The sequence below is a fragment of the Anoplolepis gracilipes genome, chromosome 1 (assembly GCF_047496725.1).
Source record: "Anoplolepis gracilipes chromosome 1, ASM4749672v1, whole genome shotgun sequence".
NCBI classification, from domain to species: domain Eukaryota; kingdom Metazoa; phylum Arthropoda; class Insecta; order Hymenoptera; family Formicidae; genus Anoplolepis; species Anoplolepis gracilipes.
In genome coordinates, this window is record NC_132970.1 from 8,199,182 (window position 1) to 8,219,047 (window position 19,866).

Sequence of the window (19,866 nt, forward strand, 5' to 3'; positions counted from 1 at the left end):
TCTCCCTTGGCGTCATATTCCATTGCATTGACTCACGTGTGCGTGGGCATGGTATGCGAAGCGCGTACGATGCGCAATGCGAGAAACGCTCCGCAAGATTCGCGCGCGTTTTCTGGGACGACATTAAATTCACGTGTGTATCAGCGAGATGTCGATGACGTCACATTACGCATCGCAAGCGATCGGAGAATACGCAGAATCTTTTCGCACAAATACTGCCGACGCATTTGATCTGACAGATTAAAATCTTCTTACTATTTCTCCTAATTTCTAATTCTTGCTAAAATTTCTACTCAAATTCAAATTTCACTAGATAGCATAGATAGTGTAGTTATTATAACTGTAAAAATCAAATGTACGATTAAAAATCATTTAGCATTAATTTCAAAATAGCAAATCCCTCTATAAATAAAAATATCGAGTTCTGTTACTTTCGTAATGTATAGAATTTAAAGAAAACTGTTTTCAACAAGAATATATGTGTATTCTTGACCAATATGATAAATGTTTATCTGATAAATTCAAACTTGTTGAATTTGAAAAAAAAATATTCTCTCGCATAATTGACACGTAATAATTGCTTGCGATATTCTTTAAAAGCGATAAATACCTCAATTTACAATCGAGCCGTACAGCTTATCTCACGCGTTCTATTTTTCCTCAAGACCGATAAATTAGGTCGATCGAATTCTTCGCTCGCGAGGCTACGCAACGCCGCCGATAGCCTCTGGCAGTTACGCACGCGCGTATGTCTGTTCATGTGGCATATATTAGCGAAACGTCGTGATTAACGTCGTCTCGAAGTTACATCGCCCGAGGCATGGATTTATATGAACGTGACAACGAACTGGCCGTTTAATTACCGATTCGCATGTAATCGCGAGCAGTAATTTCTAGCGCGAGCCACCGTGCAAAATTATATATCGTGTTTAACGTGTCTCGCGGGATTACATTAGTCTCTGGCAGCTACTCGCTACTTTAATTCTTTCGAAAGATTAAGTTTTAAAAGCGCTAATGAAAGTCCTACATGCGCCGATTATATCATTATATACTTTGTCAGATAATATCTGGCGCGACGGCGTCGATTTATCGGCGACATTTAATCGGTTTCGACTTTTTTTTACGTTGATTAGGATCGGATGAATTGATGCTGAAGATTATTCGTTATATACGCCATGAATCATGACACTGTGTATATTGGGTTGCGAGAATTAAGGCGCTGCGGATGTTGGACGATTTCAATGTCCGAAATTCTCTACCAATTTTTATACATATTTTTTTATAATATTTATTTAAATAAAATTAATTTTCTCATTAAATTCCTTTACAAAATTTAATTCTTAAAAAATATGAAAGTTCTTTTATAATGTAACACTTTTATCAGCAAAAAGAAATGATTCTATTTGAAGCAATTTATAGTTGGCTAAGATTGAAACAAGGACTTATTGAGTAAATCGCAATGCGTTGAAAAATAAAAATCTTTACTAAAAATGATTAAGAAACGAAAAGTTAAACGAGACGCATTTGTCATACCGTCCTATATAATCTTACAACAATTCCGTCGCGCCGGGCGTTGTGGGTGTGAGCAATTTTCCAGTTCATCTACCAATTCGGCCTCAGACTCCCACGCGATTCTGACAAACGTGACTTCGGGCTTCGAGGTCTCTTTGTGTTTGGTCAGCCAGCGTGACCGAGGAACGCGGGTCGGCTTTATCTACCCAGCGACACTCGCCCGTTCGCTCCTTGTGCTTTATCGTCCAATTAATCCACACGCACGAAACAATTGTGACGCACTAATGTATTAGTCGACGCAGAAATGCGAAACGTCACACTGATAAAATTGCGATCACGTCGTTTAGATATAATCTCCGCGAATCAAGCTTGATCAAAATAGTCGGCAAAGATGTAACGATTTTTGAAGGTTAATCTAATTAATTGTCCTAAAACTGAATGACCAGCTAAATGTACGTATTGTAAAACACTTATACATTACGAGATAAAATTTAGATTTAATAAATTAATAAATATTTTAACTACGAAATATAAATCAAACAAGGTGATAGACGAAATTTTCTTTAAGAGTCAGTTTGAATTGTATAAGCTTTCGTGCATTCGTATCGCCAAGACCACCAGGAATCGTTCAAGCCGATAATTACGCAATTGTTCAAGAGGTCATGCCGGTAACGAGCACTTCGCTAGGATCTTACGGATCATAAGGCCAAACAGGCATAAGGCGCGTGATTTTCTTATCTGATGACGTACGTCCGTTTCGCAACGAACGAGTAATTAAACGCAACCAATTACAGATAAAAAAATTGATTCCATCGCGTTGTATTTCTTGATGCGATATCAAATATATATAAAATACACATATATATTTTCATCATGGTTTATATAAAAAAAATTAAGAAATGAATCAAATTAATAATAAAATTAAATTTTCAAATTATCAGAATAATCATAAGTATAAAAAGAAAAGAAGATTTCACATTTCTCATTAAATTGTGTATTTTATTTTAATCTTATCCATAGAATGTATCTTTTTTTAACATAACTATATATACTCTTTAATCAATGTCGTTTGGAGTCACAAGTCTATAATTTTAGGAAATTTATGAATCGACTTTACCGTACGGAAAAGTGAGGAAAACATTTCGCCTGGAGATGGGAAGGCACATACCGGTGAAAATTTCAAACCTGAGCAGCGATAAATGGTTTATGCCTGACAGCGCGATCGAAAAAAAAAAAAAACCTTCGTAACCTGTAACATACAACGTTTCTCGAGCCCGGAAATTGGCGCGGTCGTATGTTTTTACGCACGTCACGACAACTTCGCGCGATTTATTAATCCGCTTTTGCCGGTCGAACAAAAAACAGCGTGTCACGAGCGTGCACACTTATTCACAGAGATTCTCTGGAGCACTTGGATATACGTATCACAGCAAATTGTTTATGTGAGAATGTAACGCATAGAGTTTTTTTTACTCTCAATCCGGCTTCACGACTACATTTTTGCACAAGGTCTCCATAATTTTCCGGAATCCGGAGCACGGTCGTAAATCACATTGATATACCATTGATATACCATGGGAAAATCAGACTGGAACAAGGACCGAAAGCGGTCGTGATTTGTCGCAGATCCATGCCTCCTAATTACAGCCACACCGATGATCGTGCGGTGCTTACAGCTAATTTGGATAATTGAGCTGGAATAATTGTGGCGATCTCGAAGGTGCACGGCAGCAGAAGATCATCCATCGCTAATTTTTACGTATTCGCCGCACGTGCATCATGTGGGCAGCTAGTGATTATTCTATTACGCGGCGATTTATGCTATGTGCTACGGTTATCGTGTCGCATGGGTTTGACGGGAGGATCCATCGTGAGATAATCGTGGGAAATCTAGCTCGATGCGTACATTATCTGCATTAACTTAATACGTATGAAAATTAAAGCAACTATTTTTTTTATTAAAAATTATAATATTATCATAGAATATTACATGTAACTAAATTTTTTTTTTTAATTTGTATATAACTCTATAGATGGATTAAAACTTATACTCCAAATGGATAAATAATATTGCGCGTATAACTCAAACATATGACTCAGAATACAGAGCGAGTCGTATAACGACAGAATTTAACATCGATATCTCGCGCAACGACGGGGCATCTGAAACAATGCAGGTATTCGATTCGATTACGATTCGAGCAGTTCATCTTTCATTCCCGCCTACAGAAAGCGCGTCAGAAGGAGGAGACGGCCTGAAATTGCCAGCTGCGGCTTCGGATTTATAAAGGACCGGCCGGTCGGGTTCGGACGCGGAGATCCTTCGATCTTGTCGATCCTCCAGCCCGGTTTGTGCGAGTGTGTGTCACTCGCGTCGCTGTTGCTTCTAGCACACTGTCCCTCGGTTGAGTCAAGGAGTTCGCTGCTGCTGCTGCTGCTGCTGCTCGGTTCCCATGAAGCCGCTGACGGCATCGGACCCGCAAAGCCCCGCATCTCATTGGTATTCCGGGCAACTCCCGATGGAGTGCTCTATTTTACAAGCGGTTGTATATGATCCCGACAAATTGGCCTTTGCCGGATTTCGACGGAAAAAAAAGGCGAGTGGTGGGTAGAGTAGCCGCTGCGAGCTAAGCCAGCCTCGTTTCGAGCTCGCATATTTACAAGTTCATAATTCGTGCCTCGACGGAAAATTGCCTCTGCACGTCCGACGAGGAATACGCGCGTCGTCGAACGCCTTTATTCCCGAAAGTAAGTCTCTCGCCAAGTCCATAAAATTTCGGGAGTCTATAAAGCCATGCGAGAGGCTCGGCGAGATGAAGTTGCGAGACGTCGGTCTAAATTATTTCTTGTGTAATTAGGCGGGCGAGAATATGCCCTCGTGAGGGCCCATTATCATCGCGCCACGCATTTTTCTTAGCGTCTAAGCAGTTCTCGTCAAATCTCAACAGTCATACATCAGTGTTACGAGAGACTGATCGTCGGAACGGGAGTCGACCGAACCACAAACGCGCCGGCTTATTTCGACAGTCATCTCGCACGCAACACCATGTTCTTCTATTCTGCAGCGTGGGTAATCAGAGCGCTTAATTATCAGAACCATTTCGTATACAAGGCGCGTTATATCGTCGAGCTATGTCCGCATACAGCATTCCCGGAGATTATAACTAGACTACGACAAAGAAAAGGGCGTTTCGGCCGCGGACAAACGAGTCTCAATATAACGGAGAAAGGAAAAGAAAAAAAAAGAGAAGGAGAGAGAAGTCGATAAGGGGGCGCCGCGGCTGAATGAAGTGGCTCTAGGCTAATTGGCTTCCGCTGCTTTTTCATGGGCCGCTGCTTTTCTCATAAATTAACTTTACGCGACGCTTTAATTAAACTACCGTAGGTCATGCCCCCGAAGTATTTCAGATAGAGACGAAAAAAAAACGACTGCCTCCGTTGGCATATACCTTCTATATTACTATGTACTTATTAGAGGTATCGCGACCAAACTAGCTAGATTATTAAAGTTCGATTTCGACAAGAGAACGAAACATTTCTCATTTATAATTTTAATAATGTTGTAACATAATTAAAATGTTATTAACATTTTATGACATGTCGTAAAAATGAAATTAATTATGAGAGGTGGTAATGCATAAATAAATGTTCAATACCTCCTGATTTAATAATTTAAAAATAAAATATATGAATATGCGCGTTTCATTAAAGTAGAATACACTCTTACATACAAAGTAATCAAACGATTCCACGTGTCGAAACGAATGAATATTTAATATGTGATAGCTCTATCTCCGGCGAACGTGTAAATTGAGATCTCCTCGATCATGCGAAGCAACTTTCGTTCGATTTAGACGAATGTGTCAGCTGGCGCTCGCATGAGCGCTCCATGTAGAAGAACATGTGTATAGAATTCCCCGTTGCATCTTAAATTATCGCGGACTTTGGCTACTTTAAACGTCCGCTATATCAGGTTCCATCGCTACCGGTATACACCAAAGTCATTCAATCTCTCGATGCTTTATTAATCCGGCCACCTGTCATTGACGCGCATGTATTTAATTTCAATAAAGCCATGCGACACAGCTTCGTGCTAAAATTTGATTCATCAATTATGCTTAAATTAAACTGTTAGGTTTATTACTTAGGCCATTACTTTTTTTCAAATTTTACGAATGTAAAATATATTTTTCTGTAATTTTGATATTATTATTAGATTTGGTCAAGTATTCGACATATACATACTTATTTTATTTTTCTTACATTTCTCTTTTGTCGAATGCGAAAAAAATAGTAACGTAAAAGAAATCTTTTGTTCTCATTAAAAGTCACGTTATGATGCATCTTGTATAGACATGTAGTTTCTGATAACAATAAATGTCAGAAAAATTCTTATCAGTAACATCTTAAATTATCCTCAGCTCTTTCGCTGCAAACAAGATTTCGACAGTGGAGAAACCCCCGCTCTTTAGAATGCTGTCAGGAGGTGGTATTTTAACGATCTAACGACACGTCCGCCGGTTGATGTTTTCTGTTCCGTCCGCGAAGAATAATGATGTAGCTCTTGGTCACCCATGCCAGATAGATAGACTTCATCCCGCTCTTTTAATTGGACCCCGTGTTGGTCCATTATTACAATTTCGCCGATAGTTGAGAAATCTCCCTCTTTTTTCTCTTTTTTTTTATTCTTACGTCTTCCTTGGTGTATTTTATTTTGCCTTTCTTTCCTCATTTTTCGTTTTCTCGTTTTTTCTCAAAATCATCGCAAAAGTATACATATAAAAATTATTTTTTGGAAAATAATCAGAGGTCGAGTATAAAACAAGAAAAAAGATGGAAAATTGCATTGTGATAATAAATATTTTTCATTGTTATCCCACGTCAAAAAAAATATGAGAATCTAAATAAACTTTTCTACAATTTTATGTTTGCGTGTCGGCACAAAATTATAGAAACTACTTTTAAATCTTTAGGAGTTATAAGAGTCAATATGTAAAATCTTGAACAATGTGAAGATTCCTCGAGGAAAGAACCCCTTTCTTTCTCTCTCTTCCTCATCCCCCAAAATTAAATTTCTAGGTAGCTCTCTGGCGTAGTCTTCGCCGATAGGAAGAGCTATTAAAGGGTAATGGTTTCCTGACGATATCCTATCTCTACTATATGGTAGCACAGTAGTGGCTTTCTCTTATCTGAGCCTAGATCCGACAGAGCCACTCCCTTTCTCTAGTGCCCTCCAGGCGTCGTTTGATCCTTGCGAGGATTCTCGCCGATCCATGAACAATTTAAGGGCTCGCTCTATCGTATCTTCCCTCCTCGGCAGATTCGGATCTTAAGGATTCGAATTTCGGATAAATCCCTATAATCTTTCTTGTTGCCTTTGCGCCGAAGACGCTAATCTTTCTCTAGCTTTTCAAATAGCTTTTCCATGTTATTTTCATCGTCTTGGCACTGACTTACTAATTTCTAAGCATTCCGAGAATTTTGTAATTCTTACAGATATATCACATTCTTCACGCAACCACGTTGAAAGTATTAATACGTATCTGCTTTATAGTTTATTACTGCAATTAGTCAAAAAGCTCCGCGCTGAAATATTTATAAACAACTACTTATTGAGTCGAGAGAAAGAATGCGTAAATAATTGCGCGCATTATATGTAAATATGCATCCATTATCAATTAAAGACTGCACTTTTTCATCGAATAAATTAATTAATACATGATAATAAACACGAGAATATAAAAAACAATTTATTAACAAATATCAATTTACAAATGAAGACGACATTCCGACGTTCTTTCAGAAATTTAAACGGTACTCTCGATAAGTGTGTATATATATTAAGCATATAACACGCGTACAGAGGTGGTTCACGTTAAGAGTGACGCGATGCGAGATATCAGGCTTAATATTTCGGACACGCTCTCGCACAAATACAATGACCAGGCGCAAAAAGGCCCAGGTGATGCCCAACCTCGAACAGAGCGACGACGAACGATACGACAGCGAAAGGGTAGTCAGCGAGGGAAGAGCTTGATGATGGTGATCATAGCGTGCAAGATTGTACCAGTTTTTCGACAGGCTATTGATACCAACGCAGGCTGCTCTCTCGAGCCTTCCCCTTCTCTTTCCTCTCGTATATGCATGAGTTCGCGAATTTCTTTCGCAGTCGCACGCCCGTCCGTAAAATCGAATCGCCGACTACGCATACAGCTTTATGCGTGTTTTTCGTCGCTTTGAATGTCGAACGAAAAGAAGCTAGCAGGTAAAAATACAACGATACAATCTTTGCGATACGATCTTTGCCGATCAAATAATATTCAAATATATTCGCGCGCGATTGCGCATGAGCTTGATGTAATTGATGAAAACGCGTTTGTTTAAATAATATATTTATATCTTACTATTATAGTATTGAAAAAATGAAATATTATTGCTGTGACTTATCAAATGTGTGATATATGATCTGCAGAGTCATCAATATTAAATGCCGAGCGAATTGGTTAAAGTTCGAAAAAATTAAAATTTTTATCAAGGGATATATTTAATCAACGGTGATATACACGAGGAGTTATTGTATTTTAAAACAAGGAAAAAACAGGACAATATAAGCATTTGGTGGAAATAATTCCTTGTGAAAGGCGAAGAATACGGTAATGAAATACATGTTCAGACATTTTTTTCATTTTTTTTCGAATTTGCAACACGTTGTTGGCATAAGCTAATGAACAAGTGCATATCGCGTATATCGCCAAGCATGAGATCCTGCCGGAAAAAACCACCGAATACTCCTCCACGCGTAAAGAGACGCTTGTTATAACTACTCGTTAGCTCGTTGCCGAATGCCAGGCAATATACGAAATCTCCACGATCCATCTCGAACACGAAATTTCGTGCTGGAGGGCGCAATCCGACCGCTTGTTTCACCAAAGAATTAAGGTTTCATTCGGCGGTAGGAAGCGCGGTAGAGGCGGGAATGAATTCTCGCGAGCCGGGAGCCAATTAGGGGTTTCTCGGCGCTGATCCGAAGGTGCCCTCCTTCTCATTCTTTTTCATGAACGATAGGAAGGATCGTGCACATCCGTGAGTCTACCATTTCTCCTATCTCGCTCGAGAGCGACTGAAGAATTGGAACGAGCCACGTTCGACACCTTCGCGGCCTGATTAACGCCGGACAGCGTTAATTATGTTTCGAACAGACGGCCTAATTGCCGACAATGCTATGAGCAAAGATAGGAATAAAAGGATCCCGTCCGCTTTGACGATCGACACACTGCCATCGTCGTCGTGCTTCTCTAAACGAGATCAGCGGCTGTGTTTACGTGCTAAGCAGCCTAATGAAAGCGAGCCAGAAACTGGTTACGAAGAGGAGTTTCGGGGAAACGAGGAACCCGATGTGCAGAAGCGTGGAGAGCCCCTACGTGACGAAGGAACTCAATGGATTTTCGTAGAAAGCCAGATAAAAAACGTTTAAACGTTTTTTTATCTTTCAGCCGCTCTTCTCTTTACGCGTCTCTTTAAATTAAATTCGGTATAGAGCGATCCGTGATATTTAGGAATGCGATTACGAAACCCCAATGAATTTTTCAATCATCGTTCATTTTGCAAATTTATTCCACGTGGTTCGACACGATAAATCTTAAATCCAACTGTTTCAAAATGACTTGAAGCAGAACAGGAAGAGAAGGAATAAAATTACGCAAAAACCGATTTTGCGCCACACATGTCGGAGCAAACTGCAATGTAGAACAAACTTGAGAATGTACGTCCACGAGGCGCAGAATACATAATAAATGCGCAGCGTGTGCACTTCCTTAAGAGTACTCGAAGTCGAAAAATCGTTGCCGGAAAGTTTCTCGTTACCGTCGGGACACGGTAAAAATTTCCACCGTTGCGAGTAAACATTCGCATCGGCTCGACGTGGTGCGAGGTCTGCTTCAGGTTCATCGTAAAACCGCAAGACCGTTTAGAAGCGTTTACAACGAATTTACGACTCTCCTGCGTACCCTGTATACCGAAGAAAGGGGAGGGGGTTGTAACCCAATAAGAACATACACACGCTCACACACGACATAGAGGTGTGCCGCACAAAAGAATTTTTATGGTCTCGCGTTACCAAGTTGAAACATTTTTTCTCTCGCTCTCTTTCTTTTTTTAATTTATTACTATATTTTATTTATGTAATTTTATTTTTCTTTTATTCATTTTTTTCATTATATTCTTATTTTACTCCTTTTTATTTAATTATTGTATTCTTTACACTCTATGAAATTTTATCCTAGAATAAAATAAATGTCTATGTACGTTCCTTATCTTGTAAAAATTAGTAGATAAGAAACAATTCATGAACTAGAACAGGTTTTGAAAGGCAATACGACGACAGGCTCCTTCGCACGCTAGAAACGCTACGCTACTTTTTGTCCAGCTCGTTAAGTCAGCGCGATGAAGATCTGAGGATCACGTAATAATGTTGAAAATGTTGCAAGAGGGTCTGGTTCCTGGTAATTCTTAAAGAAACACTGAAAATGTGTTTACTCTGATAAATTTTGATCTCCCGATTAGAATCCAAGGATTCTGAGAATGTTGCGGCAAAAACAAACGATCATGAGACACTTGATGAAATAAAACAAGGAGATGCGCGGGACGTGCGTACAACAGGAATTTAAAATACGTTTCATTATTCTCGCTTTTACGATTCACCTGCTTCGCAGAGACCTCGCAAGCTTGTTGTTATAGAACGAAATTCACGAAAAAAACAAGCTGTCGAAACGACTCGATGACAGGCTGCAGAGTCGAGAGCGTATGCTCGTAGGATTCATTCGCTACATTTCGTTCTTGTCGATTCGTATCATTGACAGATTTAAGGAAAAGCGGTAACCAAGCACTGCTTTAATTGGCACCGATGAAATTCCGCTTTCTCTCTCTCTCTTTCTTTCTCCTCAATAGTGAGAATAAATTGTGTGGTGTGCGACTCCATGCGTCCGGCGAATTCATTTCGTGCGCTCTAATGAATACGAGGTGTACGAGTTATCGATGCGTAAAAGTTCATCCTAAACATCGCCACAGCTCGATGTTACGAAAACGACGTCACTCGATGGCAATAAACACTTCAACGATTTTATTCTCCTCGCCAAAAACATTAAAGAAAAAAAAATGGAATTTGTCGCGAGTTTACGACCATGATCACGCTTCACGTCCGCCCATACTTACAAAATGCAAAATTCGGACGTTAAATGAAATCATTAAACACGATAATTTCCTCGCAGATTGAATGAGATGAATATTTCGTTGTTGGATTTTTAGAATGTCATTTAAGGAATCGTTCGCGGATGGAATGATGATGCGTTTTGCATCAAACTTTATTCCTATCAGTGCTTTTAACATTCTCGCATTTCCAAGATCGTAAATGTTTACACATGGGAGAAAATAACAAATATTGTCAAACACCACCTATACTATACTTAACGATCGGATTTGCTTTTTCCGTTTAAATCGTTTGGAAGTCTAGAAAATTACTTTTAGAATTTTCGCCTTTTACATAAACAAAACTTGAAATTTAACCAGTAAAAATAAAGAAGAAAGAAAAGACGAGAAAATCTGCACAAGAAAATAATGGTCCCCCGTATGAATTCAAGCTAAAATTATTCTCCTTGACTTCAAGACTACGTGAATCCCGCAAAGATCCTTTGACAGCTCGTCCCGGTCATCTTCTCGCATTGTTTGTGACACAAAGAAAAATGCAGGTGAGTTGCGACCACAAATGAAAGAAGCATGTCAAGGACAATAGTACCTGCTGAGATCACCAGGATTGACAATGGCAGGAAAGAAGGACAAGGGAAGCTCTGAAGAACCTGCTGTATAGAATCTGCTGTTTTCCTTTCGCTTTGTGAAAGACCTACTTGAGGATGAATACGATCATTAATCTGGGGGAAACTGCGAGGAGTCACTGATCGAGATCCACTATTCTCGGTATATTTTCGTAGGAGCACGCAGAATGTGATACCTAGACTTTGATGAAGGAGCATAAGGGCCCTCGAAAGGTCCGCGCTCTCGCTGACAAATTGTCTTCGCTTCGTCACTGAACCCTCGAAACCGTTTCGTGCTTCGATACTCGATCTGCCTTGTCTCACGAGATGAAAAGCCAAAAAAAAGACAAGCAACTGCTCCAGGGTGGTTCATTAGTCAACAAGAAATGCGTTTTTGTTAATATTTATGCCCATAACAGATTCGACAGACTGATCGAACAGAAATTGATCTGTCAGCTTGGAAAAAATGTAAGCAATTATATAAAACGCATCTCATTTACATAAGTTATGCGTCTGTGAAAAATTATCCGTGTACTTTCATTCTGTAACTATCACTAATATTTTTTCCACTCAAAAAAAAAAAATAGTAACTTTTATTAAATGCAAATTTTAATCATTTTTATTTATTAATAAATGTTAATAATTATTACTCATATGTATCTTTTTTAAATTATTATCTGCGTTTGCTCTTCTGTATTAATAAACATTGTTTAAATTGAAATCAATATCTCATTATCAGTATTAACGTTGATAACTATATGTCTATTCACAATATAATTACTACCGATTTGCATCCTTCCGATTTGCCGATCAAGCTGGCCAAATAAAGTCGATCGTATCGGCTTATAAATTAACGATAAGAATCACCACGGTGCAGCATCACGCGATACATGATGCATCGCGCGAATTATGAACGCGATATGATCGGCCTTCTTCTAAACGCGCGACTCAGACCCGAACTTCGAGCAAGCCTAAGTGGCAAGTAAGCACCGGTCCTAATGGAGACTAATCGAGAAGCCTCCTGCCAGCATGTTTCACGCATTTTTAACGGCGGTGCACCTCACATCCGTGCCCTTCGTGCGCGCATACACCTGTATGTGGAATCTCAAGACTAACGTTTCTCTCGATGAGGCCCACGCGAGTTTAGTGGCCGTAATCTTCCCGTCTCCTCTAGGGCCATGCCCAGCGGACAAGACAAGTCAAGAGAGAGCGTCTCGCGCCTGTAATTTTCACACCGTTCGTCCAGTCGGTTTGTAAATGTGCGAATGATAGCTTCGCTCTCTCTCTCTCTCTTCTCTTGATTCGACACGACTCTGACCGAGAATGATTGCGCGCGATCTTTTCCTCTCTTGGTCGAACAGAGCGAGAATAAAGGGAGAGCGAAAGCGTGATTCGTCTTTCGCTCAACGAGAGACCGGACGTGCGCACAACATGATTTCGACGTCGGCGAAAGGCGCCTTTGGCATATCAGACCCTCTGGAATATTTAGGCCCGTTGAGATCGACATGAGCCGCTGCAATTTTGATACCCTCGTTAGCGAAATTCGACGAGAGGTACCTGTACCCCTCGAAAATATCTCGGCGCTCGCGATGTACAGATGTTTCTAAGTATCACTCTCGCAGCTTCATTTGCCTTAATGCTCGTGGATTCGTACCCTCGTCGCAGTACAATCGATAAGTATTGAAAGAAAATCGTTCGGGATTGTTGAACGTAGCATTTGGTAATTTTTTTTGCATCGCTGTATATGTATATTATTTGGCGAAGAATTTATTCCTCGAATTTTGTGAGCAATGTAGCGTGAAATCTCGATGAAAACGATACCACGATCAATATTGGCGATTAAAAAAGATACAGCCTTTTATCAGAGTGATAGAAATTTTGCCTTTTTAAAAATAAAATTCGGATCACGAAAACATGACATAAAATTCATCCTTACTCATTAATTTTTATAATAATGGGACAGTTTCATTTGAGAGAATCGTAGCTTTATATTTTAGTTACCGAAATGAATTGTGCGCTCGCAACAAACTCATAATGTTATGCTGTCCGCTTCATTATCGCATTTTTTCTGAAGATTATTTAATGTCAATTTTCGCAAATAAGATGGGCCAGATTTTAATACCAATTTAAAGGGACGAAAATATGATGTTATAAAAAGTGAACAGCTCGATAAGTAAAGTGGATCACTCTCGATATACAAAAAATATTGCAGGTTGCGGTGTCTCTGAGCGATTCACTTACTACGACTACATTGACACCTGTCGGAGAGACTGCAATTTTGATATCTCTCCCAGTAATAATTCTGCATCTGCCTTAATGCTTGAAATTCGACAATTGCTTCGTAATGTACGGTTACATCTCGGAATCACACGCGGCAATAATTTTACACGATATCGCCAGCGTTATAAAAATTGAATTATCACATCCGAATCGACATATGAAATTTCCATATCTCTTTAATAAAAGTATTCGAAATGCTCCAGGAAGAAAATTCAAAAATTAAAACGAGTGGTTGCAACGGGATTGGTCTTTAATTTTTTCATCGAAAGAATAAATGCATTGCGATCTCTATTCGTTTCGAAACAATGAAAGAAAGAGAGAGAAAAAAAGAGGGAGAATTCTGAGAAACCTTCGAAACTCTATTTTTTATTTACCCCTGCATTTTCGCCGGATACATCATTACACCGATACATCCAGCCAATTTATCGAATAGGAACGTTCACAGCATGCCCTATGGCAAACTTTATAACATAGCGACTGTCTGCCGAATGATTTAATGCACCAAGCCACGTGAATTTGCGAGAAACAACGAGGTGTAAAGAACACCGACTGTCGATCCGACAAATCTTGACGATATACGAATACTCAGGCCCGGACATTCAAACAGCTTTTAAGTGCCGGTATACGACCATGGACATAAACCAAGAAACTGCCTCGCATAACCTCGACGCTTCGAGGTGCTTTCCAGAATACACTATGCAATATAATCCGCCTCTCTGACATTGTCGGTTATATTTCGGGCCGGTGCTCTTCTGTGTATGCTAGTTGCGCAAGATCTCTCATGGGAAATATACACCGCTTACAATTTAATTCCTCGAGCACGAAAATGTACGACGAAAATCTTCTCGTCTCGTATGTTGCATATTCAGTGACAATCGGAGCAGTGAGATCCAAGAGATTACATTTAAGCACTCTTTTGACAATTTATCTCAGAATGTATTGGGTTGGTCAAAAAGTATTGTCATTTTTTTGCCATAAATGACGTTTTTATGTTTTTCAATACAAACCACTGTTACATTAGTTATAATATTCTGAAAGCTGATATTTCAACGCGTGATTTAAAAAATCATTGCAGTTGATTAAATTTTCTTGAATTAACCTTACCTTGAAAATGACAAAAAGAAAAATTTTTTATTGTTTATATCGCGTTTTTTCTTTTGCGAAAATAAAAACGCATAGTTGCTTGAAAATATACCTTCTTGTCACTCATTTTCAAAATAAGCAAACGTAACGATTTTTTTTCAAATTACACATTGAAGGATAAACTTTCAGAATATGTATATATTTTATAGCTTAAGGGCAGTGCTTTGTATTAAAAAACATATTAAATGTAATCTACAAAAAAAATGACATTACTTTTTAGCCAACTCAATTATTTTAATCAATTTTTTATTAATTTTACTTCTTTAAAATTTCATATATTAATTTTATCATCAACACATGTATACATAATACAAAAGTTTTTTAACTCTCGTGCAGAGAATTTATGAATATCCTTTATGAAAGCCGACATTCTTGACACGTTGATACAATTTTCGGTCGCGTGGCTTGCGTCAGAACGCACGCGGACCCTCTTTATTGTAGTAATAGAAAGGGCTTCCAGAGTCCCTGTGCGTTATTTTCTTTTTTCGAAGAAAACGATTAGGGGCTCGCCATTTTTTGTGTGCAGGCCCTGGTCGCGTGCGATAGTCACGCCACGTTACGTGCGCGTCGGGGTTCATCGGGGGTAATCATCTAAATCGTCCTAACGGCTGCGACCGCTACATCCTGGTATACTTCGCCGCGGCGGCGGAATCTCGCCGTAAATCGGAGATGACTTCACCGGCTGCATTCGACGGTCCCGACGGTCCCGACGGTCTAAACACGCTATTACTATGTTAATAAGCCGATGGCGTGTCTATCGGTGCTATTGTGCCGCGCTGAAATCCTATGCGCATAGAAAAATAGAAGAGCTGCGTCCGTACTTGAAGCAGCGGTGTCGGAGAGACGATTTTCGTAACGACAGATCTGGAGATACGACACAATAGCGGCGTAGACATTGAAGAATTTCGGCAGACGTGCTTCGTGAACGGTCTGAGGTGCTATTAAAGAAACGGTCGAAAATGCAGGCCACGAAATAGCATTAGTCTGTGCACGTTAATATGTCTGCATGTGGATTCCCATTTGCCGACCGGCAAGTTTGACGATTTTATTTTGCTTCTTCGTCGAAACGTCTATTGGTTAAACCGCGTCGAATTCTAGGACGATAATTTAGTGTTTAATATCGTTTTTCTTGAAAGAGATAAATGACGACAATTGTTATAACAGGGTGTATACCCAAATTCTGTAAAAAAATTCCCTGAGATTTCCAGGATCTTCCAGGTATTTTTGTTCAAAATTCCAGGTAAAATTAAAATATTTTTAGATGCAATTTTAAAATTAGCTTATTTATTTTAGCGTATTATTTTTGACATAAACAAAAAACATATATTTTAAACAATTTTATATAGACATAAACAAAAAATATATATTTTAAGCAGATTTTAAACTTAAAATATTTTAAAATAAGTACTTCTTTGACATTTTTTTAAATTCCCTGAATCCTAATGAAATTCCACGAGAATTCCATGATTTTTCAAGGTATAATAAAATTTCCTGAGAATACCAGGTTTTCCAGATTTTTCCCGGAAGTATACACCCTGTATAATAACGACGGGCAAATTATTATTATATATAATCATTAATTATTATAATAAATTAATAAATCATAAAATATATGTACAGATAAAAATTATAGCTCCTATTAAACAATGGAATATTCACTTTATATATTCGAAAGATATTTGAATTTGTTTCAAATTCAACGTAGTATTTTAAAATTAATGAGAATAGAGATAATTTAATTTGTAGGCAATAAGTACAAATTAAATTCGTCCATATACATGGTTTTATGAAAAGCTAATAAAAATGTAAAATCTAATAGGAAATTCCTAATTTGATTTGATTTTGTCGTCGAGCCAATTTGAAAACATCACAACGCATTGACGCATGCTTATACTTATGATTACGTCGGCTCGTTAAGACGGCAAGAATCAAGCACACATGCGAAAGAAAGATTAATCTCCTTGTAATTACTCGCTTTCGATTTCTGCCGGTGTCGTTCAATTTTTCATCCATAATCATTAGTAGAAACACTCGATGTACATTAAACACCGTTAGAGTGACGCTATCTAAACTTTCGAAACTGGTGACAAACATGAGCATAAAGAAGGGAAAACACGTGGTAGGTATACGTAGACTAAATAGTTCGCCTGTATTTTATGTTGTTTAAAATTACTCGTATACGACGTATACTAATGTGAGCATAAACATAAAATATCGAAGATTCCAATACTCTTTGATCGCCTTCTAAGTGAAAGTATGCTTCAATACTTAACACGTAATATCTCAAATGTACAACGATTCGAGCATATGAAAGTTATGCATTTATTTAAACGTACAAGTTTTTTAGTCAATCTCCTATGTGGCAGGTTTTTTGTCGAGATACACCAGGCGATCGTATATTAGCGTGGGTATGGCCACAAACACGTTCCTTGAATAAATGAGAGTCGTTCATTAGCGTGGATTAAGATGCTCACGCCAAACCAGAAGGCGCGGCACGAAATGGCGACGCATATTCACGTTATTTTATCGCACCGTTGAAAATGAATTCCATCACCATGGTCGAGGAGAGGATATCTTTTTACCACGTCCAGAAAACATCTTCCACTCGATTGATATGGCCAATCTCGCAGTTGTCGAAATAACGTTGATAAAAATTCGAATGAGAGGTGAGAGAGACACGTATATTAGCGAGTAACAAAGTTATTCCGCTCTAGAGAAGTAAGTGCAAATTAATTATTATTCAGCAGCGTGTACTCTATATAAATGTGCGAGCACAAATTGCCGTATCAACCTGTTGCAACTTAAATTAGCAACATTCCAAGGTGGCGGCGTATAAATAACAGACGCGACGCGCGCGCTCGCACCTGCTCTCGTAAACCCTTCTCGCTGCCGGCGGCCCTTTGGCGACGTCCTACCGACTGAATTACCCACTGCACTGGTCTCCTACATAACATACGCCGCGTAACAATCTGTCGGATCCTGTTCCCCGGCGGCTAGTGCATTTTCTGCGGCGCGTCGCAGCTTTCTCGCACTCCCGACACGTCCTATTGCATCCGCGCGACCAGACGGAGCAGGCTGTTTGCGAGCTGATACGCGAGAGGACCGATGGTGATGGCCCGAGTAATAAGTCGATAATAACAGTAATGGCGGCGATAAGCGGACCCCTAAACGCCCTAAACGAGGGCTAATTGCACGCCTCTCAAACCGTCTCTCGGCAGCCCCGAAATTCAACCAACGCGCTGCCGCGCCGATCCGGTTTCCCTTTTCCTCCCTTTCATCCCGCTACCGCGACCGGTCCGGTCCAAATCGACTTTTGCGCGAGCCGATGTCATTAATTTACCCACCTTCCGCTAAATTGCGCCGGGCTCTTCTCGTTTCTCGGTGGAACTGCATGGCATGTCGGATACTCGATCATACTCCAAACGAGGTTCGCGCGTCGCTTTTTAGTCAGCGCAATAATCTGCACTGACTAAGTGGCAGGTATCGGCGGCACTATCAACAGCTTTACAAGAAAATTGAGCAATATTTGTAGCCGATGACACGTATTTTTGTAACGAACCAAGGTGGTAAATAGAAAGATTATTTCTCAGCTCACTTTCGACCATGTTCCGCTTCTCTTTTATTCCTCGTCGCGTGATTAAAAGAATCAATTAACTTAGAAACATCTACAGATATCAAGAAAAATAAAAACTGGTATTTTTTATTCTACAATTTTAGTCGATATTTTTTACCCGAACCGTGACAATCATTACATCAGCTACTATTTGAAGCACAGATAAGAACAATGATAATCTCCATTTTCTCCAGTTTTCTCGATAAGCATCGCGTGTCGACTTACTAGCGACTTAGGGAGTGACTTATCTAGGCAATTTTCTATGGAAATTTTCTGGAAACGTGCCTGCCCTAGAATTCACAAATTCTCAAAAGAAACAATGAAACTTTGATGAAGATTAAAAACACAAAAGCAGTTTCTTTCAGAGAGATACTCTTTTGTCAGCAAACAATAAGATTTAGAAAAAAAGATGGACAAGATATGATGCAGAGTGCTGGCAAAGTATGTATTTTGACTAGTGGACGTCTATTCGCGTGTGACGAGAAATTTTCTCAAAACCGTGTAGATCAGGGAAAAGAATTTAAATTATTTTTTCAATTAAATACATAAAAAAAGAAAAAAGAAGAAAAAATTGTAAAACTCACAAAAATATTTTAAGGAAAAATAAACAAAGGAAATATATATATACATATATTAATATTGTATCATTACTTATAGTATGAGCAATATTAACTAAAACATAGTAATTTTCTCGAAGTGCATTCAACGCTTCGCGTTATCGCTCGACTTACTCGAGTCTCAATGATCGCGAACCACAATCCACTTGTTCATCTCTAGTACAACGTCATCAATTTCAAGAAAATGATCGCGGTTATTCTGACCGCATTAATCATCGGTAACTAGATCGGATATTATGTTAGAAAGACGAGGCGTGCGGATTCAATTTCGCAAACATCGGTCGGGACTACCTACCTACCGATCCATTTCTAAGTTCCTATCATGACGCACACCTGGTATCGCCGATAATCGATAACACGAGGACTTCAATAAGAAGATACACGTACGCGTTTACTATCGGCACCTCAGGGATAACCGAACGATCGATATCGCCGTGCGCCGTCGAGAATGAATGTCGGATGGTTTGCAACACGTGGAATTACCCTGGTAATGGATTTGTTATAGGCACTCTCGAGATCGCAAGGCGCAAGAACGCCAACTATAATCTTAGGTATCTGAAGGATTGATGCGGCTGTTGCGAAGAAACCGGATTAGCTCGACATATAATTTTCGACGATCAGCAAACGATAAATTGTGACAGACACCTGGTCTCAAAATTGCGCCTTCTTATCACTTGTTGCCACCTTCGCGTGCCGCGATTTCGAAATCACTTAGACAGTCGCGCCGGAAATTTCCTGGAAACTTCCCGCATTGCTGTATGATTTATAAATAATTTGACGAAAAGCTACGCTAATACGAGTAATAAAAAATAGAAAATATTTAAAGATATAAACTTGTATTATATAACAAAACGATATTCTATCAAACACCATGCCGTGGACAATCATATTTGGA

The 19,866-nt window shown here is 39.2% G+C and overlaps 1 long non-coding RNA gene across 6 annotated transcripts in view; it reads right to left on the reverse strand.

The window, feature by feature from the left end:
• The window catches only part of LOC140669956 (uncharacterized), a 238,941-nt gene that overhangs the window by 163,554 nt on the left and 55,521 nt on the right, over window positions 1–19,866 (reverse strand). The window lies entirely within an intron of this gene.